The sequence below is a fragment of the Saccostrea cucullata genome, unplaced genomic scaffold, assembly GCF_032062105.1.
Source record: "Saccostrea cucullata isolate Sc308-1 unplaced genomic scaffold, CSIRO_AGI_Scuc_v1 ctg3892, whole genome shotgun sequence".
Taxonomy (NCBI): Eukaryota; Metazoa; Mollusca; class Bivalvia; order Ostreida; family Ostreidae; genus Saccostrea; species Saccostrea cuccullata.
In genome coordinates, this window is record NW_026919622.1 from 72,982 (window position 1) to 84,084 (window position 11,103).

The window sequence follows — 11,103 nt, forward strand, 5'->3', positions numbered from 1 at the left end:
AAGTATTGGTTTGAGTATTAGCATGTAATTTTACTACAAGGCAACACATTTCCATTAAGTCTGAGGTTTTAAACAGGATTTTTGAATTATGTAATCTTTCAAATATTGGTCAAGTAAATTTTTTTGGAGAAAACCTTTGTAACATGTTTATACCCCTAAAATTGGAATCAGCCTGTGTGTCTGTAAGTTGAAAAGATGTTGCATGGACTGTTTCTCAGAAACTAGTGCAAGGATTTGTTTGTAAATTTGTATATTTATTATTCACCGTATGAAGATCTGCACTTGGTATTTTTAGCTCACCTGAGCCGAAGGCTCAAGTGAACTTTTTTTGATCACATTTTGTCCATCGTCTGTCTAGCTGTCTGTCTGTTTGTCTGTAAACTTTTCACATTTTCACATTTTCGACTTCTTCTCAAGAACCACTAGGCCAGGAAAGCTGAAACTAATGTGGAAGCATCTTTACGTAGTCTAGATATTAAATTATTAAAATCATGAGCCCGGGGGTTGGGCAGGGCCGCAATAGGGTATCCAAGTTTTAAATAGAAATATATAGAACAAATTTTTGAAAATCTTCTTTTCAAAAACCACTTGGGCAGGAAATCTGAAACTTATGTGAAAGCATCCTGGGGTAGTGTAGATTTTATAAGGTATTCAAATGAAAGGACAGCGGGTAGGGGGCATGATAGATTTAACAAGAGGGGAAATGTGGTAAAGAAATGCATCACCGAAGTTACTCAGGTGAGCGATGTGGCCCATGGGCATCTTGTAAATGTTATTCAATAATTGTTCTGCATTTTACTTTTTTTCTCATTTTTATTGAATTAATCAGTTTGGGATTATGTTTAGGGTTTAAGACATAGAATTTGGAATCTCTATACAAACATGTGAACTACAGCTTAAAACAATGATTTGTACAGTAGTTGGATATGATTTTTTTATGGGGTATTTTTCCTTTATGGACAGTTCTAGTTTCTTATTGTCGTCTTTCCAAAATCATTAACAACAATTTTTCTTACTCACAGATTTCAATATTTTACAAGAGTGGAAGAAAGTCACGTTTTGTTGCTGATCCTAATCTCAAAACCACGTGCAAAGCTATTTTTATGGAAAAAAGGAGCAATCAAAACCATTCTTAATATTCTCAAGTTGACAAATCCCGATGAAATAATTGAAATAGCAGCCTCTTTAGTGGCAGATGAATGTAGAAGACTCTGCAAAAGGTTCTCGGGCAGCATTCTGCAAGACCGCAGCTTTGAAGGAATATTTCAGTTTTCTTGGGAGAAACTTGAAATGAACTGCAACTACGGGCTCCAAAATTCCTTTACATTGTTTCACATGCTGTCACAGACAAGCCACCTACTCAGACATACAGAAGCCGTACTCAGATGCTATATACAATTGCAAGTGCACTGCATGCCCGGAGTAGAGAAATGACGGTTCTTCAGTACTTGACAGGTTTCATTTTAATGAATGGGGGATGTACTCCAAGGGTAATTAATTTCTCTGCAGTTTTGTTGTTGCATTCAATTTTCTGAAAGTTTTATTAAGGTATCTGATGGCAGATTTTCAGACTGATTAAAACAAAATATTTGAAGTAGGATAGTATTAATTATCTTGTTGTCACCTTGTTGTTGTCAGTACTCATATATAATATATTGCTACATTCTTAAAAATTTCTTTCATCTTGGTTCAGCCATCAGATACCAAAAGATACTGTTTCATTTTTGTTGTCAAAGTTTATTTTGTTATAGATTTTTTAAAAATTATTTTCTTAAAAATTGTTTATTGTTTTTGGTTTTTGTTTTGTTTCCCAGCTTTTACAGATCTGTACAACTCAAAGGAATAGTTTACTGTTTTTTGTAAGGAAAGTTTAATATCAAGTTCCTTTATGGATAATCATCTTGGATGTACCAGCTAACTTTCGCAGATGGTAATCAACTTAAGTTAATCTTTTTTTTTTCTTTAATGTTTAGTAAATTGCTCTTGATAATACTATACAATGATATTAAATAATTTTTGCTATCAAATGAAAAGTTAAAAAAAACTGTACATGTTCATAAAAATGATGAAAATAATATTTAACTTGTCTTGTATACAGAACATTGACAGACTAGCAAAAATTGGAGTCACTGTGTTATCAGATACTCTGCATAAGAAACTTTCAAACTGGCAGGAATATCTTGATAATGAACTTTTACAAATAAAAGAGAACTGGAGTCAAGGAGGGTCATTGAAGTTCCAAATTGTCGGTGACAACTGGGACAAAAATATTCTGCCTAGCTACAGAACATCACAGCAGAATACGTTGTCCCTGCATCTTTTTACGCTCATAGGTGTTGTTGACCGTGTCACACCAATCATTGATCCTGCTCATGATGACAACCTTTTGAATGTCCAGGATTTGGAAGCTGAAAAATTCATACCTTCCTTACAAGAACAAGATATTCTCAGTAAAGAATTAACTTTCCTTGTGTCTACTGCTCTGGTTCAGAATATTCCTAAGCTGAAGTCCTGTTTGGGAAGCATATAGTGACCTAGCTGGGATAAAAACTAGACAGGTACCGAAAGCTCATTTGTGTAATGATGAAACCAATGTAATATAATGTACTAGTATTTGATATCTTATAACTTAGAATCAAATAAACAGATAAATGCACATGAAAAACAAGATCAATTAATCACATGTAACAGGCTATAATCTATTCAAAGTTACATATCTAATTCAGTTTATTTTTTAAATTTAGTTTTGTTTGGGTTTATATGACTGCAATGAACAGAAGACACAAGATGTAATCCTCTTTTGAAAGACATTTCGAAGAAATATGTTCCTCAAGTGAATGGTGAAATCAAAGAAGAGGTGTTTTTGGAGGTAAAATGTGTTTAGTTACAAAATATAGAAAAAAATATTGTAATGTGATTTGGAGGGGATATTTCTATCTTTCATACAAATTTTCAGGAATATTGTGATTCAAGCTTTCATTTTTAAACCTCACAGAAATTTAAATCAAATTAGTTTTTCCTGTCAATATACATGCTTTTAAGACTCCATAGAAAATGAACAATCAAACAAATTTTCATTACATGAAATACATGTATATTAATAAGATGCTCCCCATTTAAAAATATCCTATTTTTCATTTTACTTTTTTCAGGAGACAGGTTAACTGACAAGAGAATTCAGTGCGCACAAGAGGCAATGGTAAATTCTGCCACTTCGATGGAAAGACTTGAGGGGTTTATATCCAAAATAGAGGACTTTCATCGCCTCATGAATTTTTTGGAGGTAGGTTAATTACGTTTTATTGATTTCATAAAAATATTGTACTTGTACTTCAGGTCACACAGTTTTATCTCCCCTGTTTTTCGCAAATGGTAGGGGATATTAAGTTTGTTATAAAACCTTACAAAGCTGTATCTTTATTTATTGCTGAAAGATTCAATATTTTAAAACTTTCCTTACTTTTCTTGTATTTTTTCATGTCTATCGTTCTTTTGGCTTTTATTAAGAAAGGCTGATAAGTTTGTTTCCTAATGAGATCTCAATAACAATATTGTTGATTTTTTTCTTATCTAGGCTATCTGCAAGCTTACATTTGACACTGGTTCTGCAAAGGATAGGTGCACTGCATACTATTTTAGGAACCTTTTGAATGCGCGAGATGTAAAAGCTGATGTGAAAAACTCTTATCGACCCTACAAAAAGCTTTATTAAACAATATTTGATGGAATATGTTGTGCCTTGTTCCTTAAAGAAATGAATTTGAATTCATTGGAAGAGGAACTTCCTTTACCATGCGATTGGGAAACGTTGGAAAATGATGAGTCAATTAAGTGGTTAGATGATATTAGCTGTAAAATTGTCAGAAATTGGTTCTTTGAGAATAATGATATATGTCATGAAGTAAGGGAAGTCCTGACTGACTCCAATCATGAGGAGAATTATTGGACTGGAAATTACATTAATGGGAAATTCAAGTGCCATTTTTGTGAGAGGTCATACACCTACATAGGAAGTCTTCAATCTCATGAACTAAAATCGCATTCTCATTCGCCCTCTAAGAGCTCTCAAAAGCAAAGATGCAGGTGGTGATGAACTATACAATTACATTCTTTGTCTATTCAAGTTGACCGCCTTACACAAAAACCTTGATTTTGCCGTCGACATGGGTGATGGATTGCGATCGGTGCGATCTGCCAAATATGAAACTCCCATATACAACAAAACTAAATACCTCATTGGAAGTGTGCATTTGACTGCCTAAGTGTGCGGAAGTCTTCCTATGGATCAAACCGAACGCTTGGTATGGAACAGATCAATTAATATCAGTGGAGGCAAAAACCACTCGACGAATTTGTTGAGCTTGTCAACAGAGATACCAAAGCTTTATACTCTGGTTTCCATACGAAGGAGAGCATTTTAACTCATTCAAGAGAATTCCCTCATTTATCAATGCTTCCAAGCACTATGACACAATTTGCGATGTTAGAAAACGGAAAGGATTCCACAAGGAACCGTCTTATGTAGAGGATGTGAAAAAAGTTACAACAGAGCTCTTGCATGTGAAAGCACTAGAACAGATCAAAGGCCGAAAACTGGAATGCAAGGACATTTTATCAGAGAGAAATCCGTTTGAATCATGTTACAAGAACATTGCTATGATGATACACAGACATAAGCCTGTTCTTCCATTTAGACGTTTGGGAAATAAAATAATGTGATTTCTTCAGTCACCGAGTTATATTCAGTCAAGTTCAGCAACAGCCTTCCCCTTAAATCATATCATGTTGTATGACATTTTTTAAATTATTATTTCAAATCATTAATATCATATTACTATGAAATCACAGATTTTCGTCTTTTTCATAGATGTAATGTGTTATCACTATATAATTATTATAGAGCCACGCTCTAACACCTTAACCCCTGACCAAGCGATCCTACTAAACAGAGAACCCTAGAGAACTCTAGAGAACCCAAGGTTTATATTTTGAACTTATGTATGATTTATGCTTAATTGGATAGATTTTTATTAAATAAAGCATATTTCATTTATAAAATGAATTAAAAAGGTATTTTATGGAAGTTTTCAGCAGAAAAACGTAACAAAATAGAAGGCAAAATATTTTATGACATCCCGATCTCGATTTGAATTTCAAAAAACTTTTGGAAACACTGTCTTTGCATAGTGAGGTACATGTGTGTTTATATAGGAAAGACTGTCTTTACATAGTGAGGTACATGTGTACTTGTATAGGAAACACTGACTTTGCATAGTTGGGTACATATGTGTTTATATTAGAAAAACTGACTTTGCATAGTGAGGTACTAAATGGTTGTTTATAATGGAAACAAGTCAAGGCTGCTCTTTATTTTTTGCTTTTTTCATCTATTCTAATAAATCTTTAATTGCAGTTGCCACCAAAGATATACATTGTCAACCAGCCTGTACTAAAGACTCTGGGCATCAAGTCGCCAAAGAGTTGGACTTACAAGGTAAAGCATATAAATATATGTGTTTGAATGTTTTGTTTGCTGTAGGAAGTGAGAATTATGCTAGGTACACTGAAAGTAAAACTAGTGATTGAAAGTAAAGGCTTTAGCTTTTTTTAGCTCTACTGGTCATATACGCTACTCCTCCTACAATTTTGAGCTTATTCCAATGGCTTCTTTTATCTTCCTTTGTTAGAAGTACAAACAAGTAGAGGTACAGTCTCGACAGATATTTCTGTGTTTTTTTTTTTATTTTCTTTGCGTTTAGCTTGTTTCATTCATTCTATTAATTCTTCAATTTCAGTTGCCACAAAAGATATAAATTGTCAACCAACCTCTACTTAAAACTTTGGGCATCAAGTCACCAAAGACTCGGACTTACAGGGTAAGGCATATAAAAATATGTGTCTGAATATTTTGTTTGCTGCAGGAAGTGAAAATTCTAACTCTGATTTTGCATAATTAGGTAATAAATGTGTGTTTCCATTGGAAACACTAACTTTGGATAGTGAGGTACATGTGAACTTATTAAGAAAACACTGATTTTGCATAATTAGGTAATAAATGTGTTTCTATTGGAAACATTAACTTTGCATAGTGAGGTACATGTGAACTTATTTAGGAAACACTGATTTTGCATTATTAGGAAATAAATGTGTGTTTCTATTGGAAACACTTACTTTGAATAGTGATGTACATGTGAACTTATTTAGGAAACACTGATTTTGCATAATTAGGTAATAAATGTGTGTTTCTATTGGAAACACTAACTTTGAATAGTGAGGTACATGTGAACTTATTTAGGAAACACTGATTTTGCATAATTAGTAAATAAATGTGAGTTTCTATTGGAAACACTAACTTTACATAGTGAGGTACATGTGAACTTTTATAGGAAATACTGACATTGCATAGTGAGGTACCGAATGTGTGTTTCTTTTGGAAACACTGTCTTTGCATAGTGAGGTACATGTGTTTTTATATAGGAAAGACTGTCTTTGCATATTGAGGTACATGTGTGTTTATATAAGAAACACTGACTTTGCATAGTGAGGTACCGAATGTGTGTTTCTTTTGGAAACACTGTCTTTGCATAGTGAGGTACATGTGTTTTTATATAGGAAACACTGTCTTCGCAAAGTGAGGTACATGTGTGTTTATATAAGAAACACTGACTTTGCATAGTGGGGTACATATGTGTTTATATTAGAAACACTGACTTTGCATAGTGCGGTACTAAATGGTTGTTTATATTGGAAACAAGTCAAGACTGTTGTTTATTATTTGCTTTTTTTTCTTCATTCTAATAAATCTTTAATTTCAGTTGCCACCAAAAATATACATTGTCAACCAGCTTGTACTAAAGACTCTGGGCATCAAGTCACCAAAGACTCCGACATAGAATATTAGGCATTCAAATAGTCTTTTACGGTATCTTATTCATTCTTTTTTTGTTCAATCTTCAATCCATTTTTTCCTTTAAGATTTCTGTCCTGGTCACTTGTATGGCAAGTCCAGTTTTCCATGTTGATCACTGGGTTCTACAAAATTACCATCGGTTTCATGTTCTATCCGTTGACAGCATCCAATTCCATTTGAATGTTTTCCTGAAGTTGGTAAAATCCCTCATTGCCACCTTCTATGGGGGTGTCAAATCCATCAAATGGATCATCACTTTTATCCCCGACTTGAATAATGACCATCTTCTGTGCCATCGAGGTTAGTGGCAATTACTTTTAACACTATGTAAATTCCAATAAGTCATTTATTCCTTCTATATAATTTTATTCAGTCTTCTGTTGATTCTCGTCTACTTGTCATCTCTCACGAGAGATGACACATTACGTCTGGACTTCCAGATTTGAAGTCCCAGTGTAAGCTGCCATTTATCAATTGATATTAAATTTTATATGCTTAATTTAATAAATTCTAGAATTGATTTTTCCTTTTTTGATAGAAGTATTTGAGTTGTTTAGAATTATTAAATCACCCCTTGTCGCTGACTTTTACCCTAATGTTATATACAGTGACGTGTTGCAATATGAAAGTAGGGACAAGAGAGGGAGGAATATCGGATAACCATATGAAATAACCTATAAAGAGGTAGCTAATCATAGTTTTTTTCCAAAAAATCATAAAGATTTGTAGAGGTCATTACAGATATTGATCCATCAGAGATGGAAAAAAGCTGCGTATAGGAAAAGAGTAATCATTTCCCAAGCATCGAAAATAAAAATGTTAGACTTGGAACAGACTATTAAAATTTCAGTGAACAAGAGACGAAAAGAGCTACCAGTAACGGGAACTGCCATTTTCTCCCTTTCTGATTTCTCATACTTTAATGTCTTTTCATCTAATTGCTTGCTTCGTAACATCATTGAAAATACATAAAAATAAGATTCTGGACTGATATATTTAATTCTTTTTAAGCACATGAAAATTTTTTCAAATGTTACATGTACTACAATTAAGGAAATTGTCATATGCTACGAATAATAATAAGAGATAGAATATTCTTAAATGTTTTCTACTAATTTAATGAGTCGTTAAAAATCCTACCATTTCACTCTGTTGTTCCGTTTCTATTACTCATCAAAGAGGAAAAATCCTCAAGGGTATCGTACTCCCTGACCACAAACGTGCCCATGTCCTCTACCGATCTTCCACAATAAATAAATAAATCTTTTGTTTCTTCACATTAATAAAGCTATGGATTGTGTTGCAAGTGATTTGAATCATGATCACAATGAAATATATATTTATTGATTTACTCAACTACCAGCAATTTGTGATTTACAAAAATATATTTTCTTGAACATTCTGTCCAATGGCAACATTGCACAGTGACCCTACAAGGGGCCAAGATCAAGAAAAAGGACATAAAAATACAAATAATATTGAAGCCTTTTCAACAGTCAACAGTAAAATCTTTACATATACATACTCCCGATCTAACTCTTAAAAAAGTAGTCCGTTATTTTCAAATTCATACATTAAATGTACTTATTGTCATTAACTATCTTTCGAGGTAGAGGACACAAACACATGAGGTCCTTGCTGTAACCTGTAATTCCCCTAAAGAACCTGCACTTAATTCTCTCTACCGGAATAAAACAGGATGCACTACTGTTTTCGAATTTGTTTGAAAACCACATTTCTAGGGCATTTCCATACTTAAATCTCTCAAGAGTATTCTTTATACCAGGTTACCTTGGCAAAGACGTTTGTTACATCTCTATTTTCAACTGAGAGAGTATGTTCAAAATAGAAATGCACTCTTCATAGCTGTATATCAAACTGAGGTTCACAAAAATCATCATCAAAGAGTTTGCTTGCCATAACATTGACAGATCACAACTTACGACAATAAGTTTTGACCCAAATTTTTCCCCAAAAATTACAAAATTGTACTTTTTGATTACTTCCCCAAGATTACACACATCAAAAATGATAGATGGATACATTTTACGCTATAAAGCCAGTAAAAGAACACGATCTGCATCATTCAACATGGCAAATTTGTAAAGAAGACAGAAAAGAGGAAAAAGAAGAAGAGCAAGTGGAAGACAACAGAGGAGAGATCCGAGAGATAGTACGGAGAGAAGGAAGACGTCAGAGAGGAAGAAGTCAGGGAGGGGGAGAAGTCAGAGAGGAGACAAAGAGGAGGAGGGAGTCAGAGAGGAGGAGGAAGTCAGAAGAGAAGAACTAATGGAAAGTGATGAAAATGATGACAAAAAAAAATAATTCAAACATTATTATCGAGAAAGAGTGATTTAGAATATCAAAGACGAGAGCAGACTTTGTGAAATTAGTGAAGAATTAGATGAGTTATCATACCTCATATGAAATGTAAAGTATGTAGAGTTATCTATCCTTCTTTATATAGAATTTCTTCTTGACGGTCAATTGATTTGATATTTTTTTTTCATCAGATTTTAAATGAAACCCCTGTATACATCATTTCTAAAAATATTTACCGATTGTTTATGTTCCAAAAGAGTTGTGAAATAATACGTAACATTCTTTTGATATGATTGTCTTTTTGTTTCTTATATACATAGTTTATATATAGAAAGTAATAAATAATGTATACATTCATTTTTTTTAATCTTGTTTTTTTTTTCAAAGTAAATCATTTTGGCAAAACAATATTTTGTATCATATTCAACAGATCCTTCTTCATACTATTTTACCGTATTTTTTCATGAAATTTAAGAAAATAAAAGATTTCTGAAATTAAATTAAGTCAATATTCAGAGTTCAAAATTAACGAAAACGATAAATAGAAATTTAATAGTTAGATTTTTTTTAGTCTACCGTTTGTTCAGAAAATTAACACTTAAAATATATTTTTTTTAATTTAGAAAATGATACCATTAGAGAATCACAGCATTATGTTATAACTCTACGAACCATTATTGTCAGTGTAACACTTAACAGTTCAATCTTTTAAAAAAATTATTTAGAGTTTTAGAATGTAAATATAAAAGTTCAAATTTCTAACTTTAAAAAAAAAACCAACTGATTTTGTATATTGAAATTTTCATGTTCCAAAAATCTAAAATTAAAAAAAAGGTTGAACATTTTGAGTTTTTTTTAGATTTTTACCTTAAATATTTTAAAATTCAAATCACCGAAAACGATGAATGGAATTTAATAGTTTGAGTTTGTTATCTTTCCGTTAGTTGATAAAGTTTACGCTTAGCAATCTAAAATTCTATAACAATGTCGTTATTATTTAAAACTTCCTACTTTATAACGCTTTAGATTTTTTTTTTTAGAAATTTAGGATTTTTGATTTAAAAAACTCAAATTTTACATAAACAAAACACGTTTGTACATTTTATAGTTTTATAGAAATTTAATTCAAAATATCAAAAATATGCAATGCTATACCCAGTTTTCAAATCTTGGATATTATATATTAAAATTCTAAAATTCTTAGTATTATTCTTAGTAATATTAGTCCTCAATCAATCCTTGATTATGTCTGATACATGATCCAACTCCACATTGGTGCAGCAAGGGACAGGGACTCTATCTAGCTCAAGACTGCAACGTGATAAGCAGCTAGCAATCCCCAATCAATTCTTCATTTGGTAAATTCTATGGTCGATACAATGACCTTGTCAGCAAATGAAATGTATCATTGAATGAAATGCTGACTGATGTTTTTCATATCAATTGTTAGTCCATTGTTTATACACTGAATTGCCGACAGATTTTTTAAGTTGTTTCCTGATTATGACAACGAGCACAAGGCGGGGATGGTCACTCCTCTATGGCACCTGATCCCACCTCTGATGTTTCGGAGGTCCATGTTTGCCCTGCTCTTGTTTTGTATTTTGTATACTGTTTTTACTGAAAGCTAGAATAGTAATTCGGAAGGAAGATTGATTGGACAACATAAACTGCCTCATCCTCTACCGATTCATCACATGCAGCAGAAACAAGTAGTGTTTTAATGGATGTGAGGAATGTGTGTTGAAGTAAAGTTGAATTAAAGGATTGGAAGAGGAAAACTTTTAACTGCGTAGAGAAAATACAAGGCGTAATAAAAAACTACGGACACAGGGCAAGTCTCCAATCTATATTAACTTTTGCAACACCAG

At 32.6% G+C, this 11,103-nt stretch overlaps 1 long non-coding RNA gene across 1 annotated transcript; it reads left to right on the plus strand.

Annotated features, from left to right (window-relative positions):
- Window positions 1-1,168: 1,168 nt before the first annotated feature.
- Window positions 1,169-2,218, plus strand: LOC134234606 (uncharacterized). The gene is made up of 3 exons (XR_009985208.1): window positions 1,169-1,490; window positions 1,815-1,930; window positions 2,099-2,218. It is a non-coding gene; the product is annotated as an uncharacterized LOC134234606 (long non-coding RNA).
- Window positions 2,219-11,103: the final 8,885 nt, after the last annotated feature.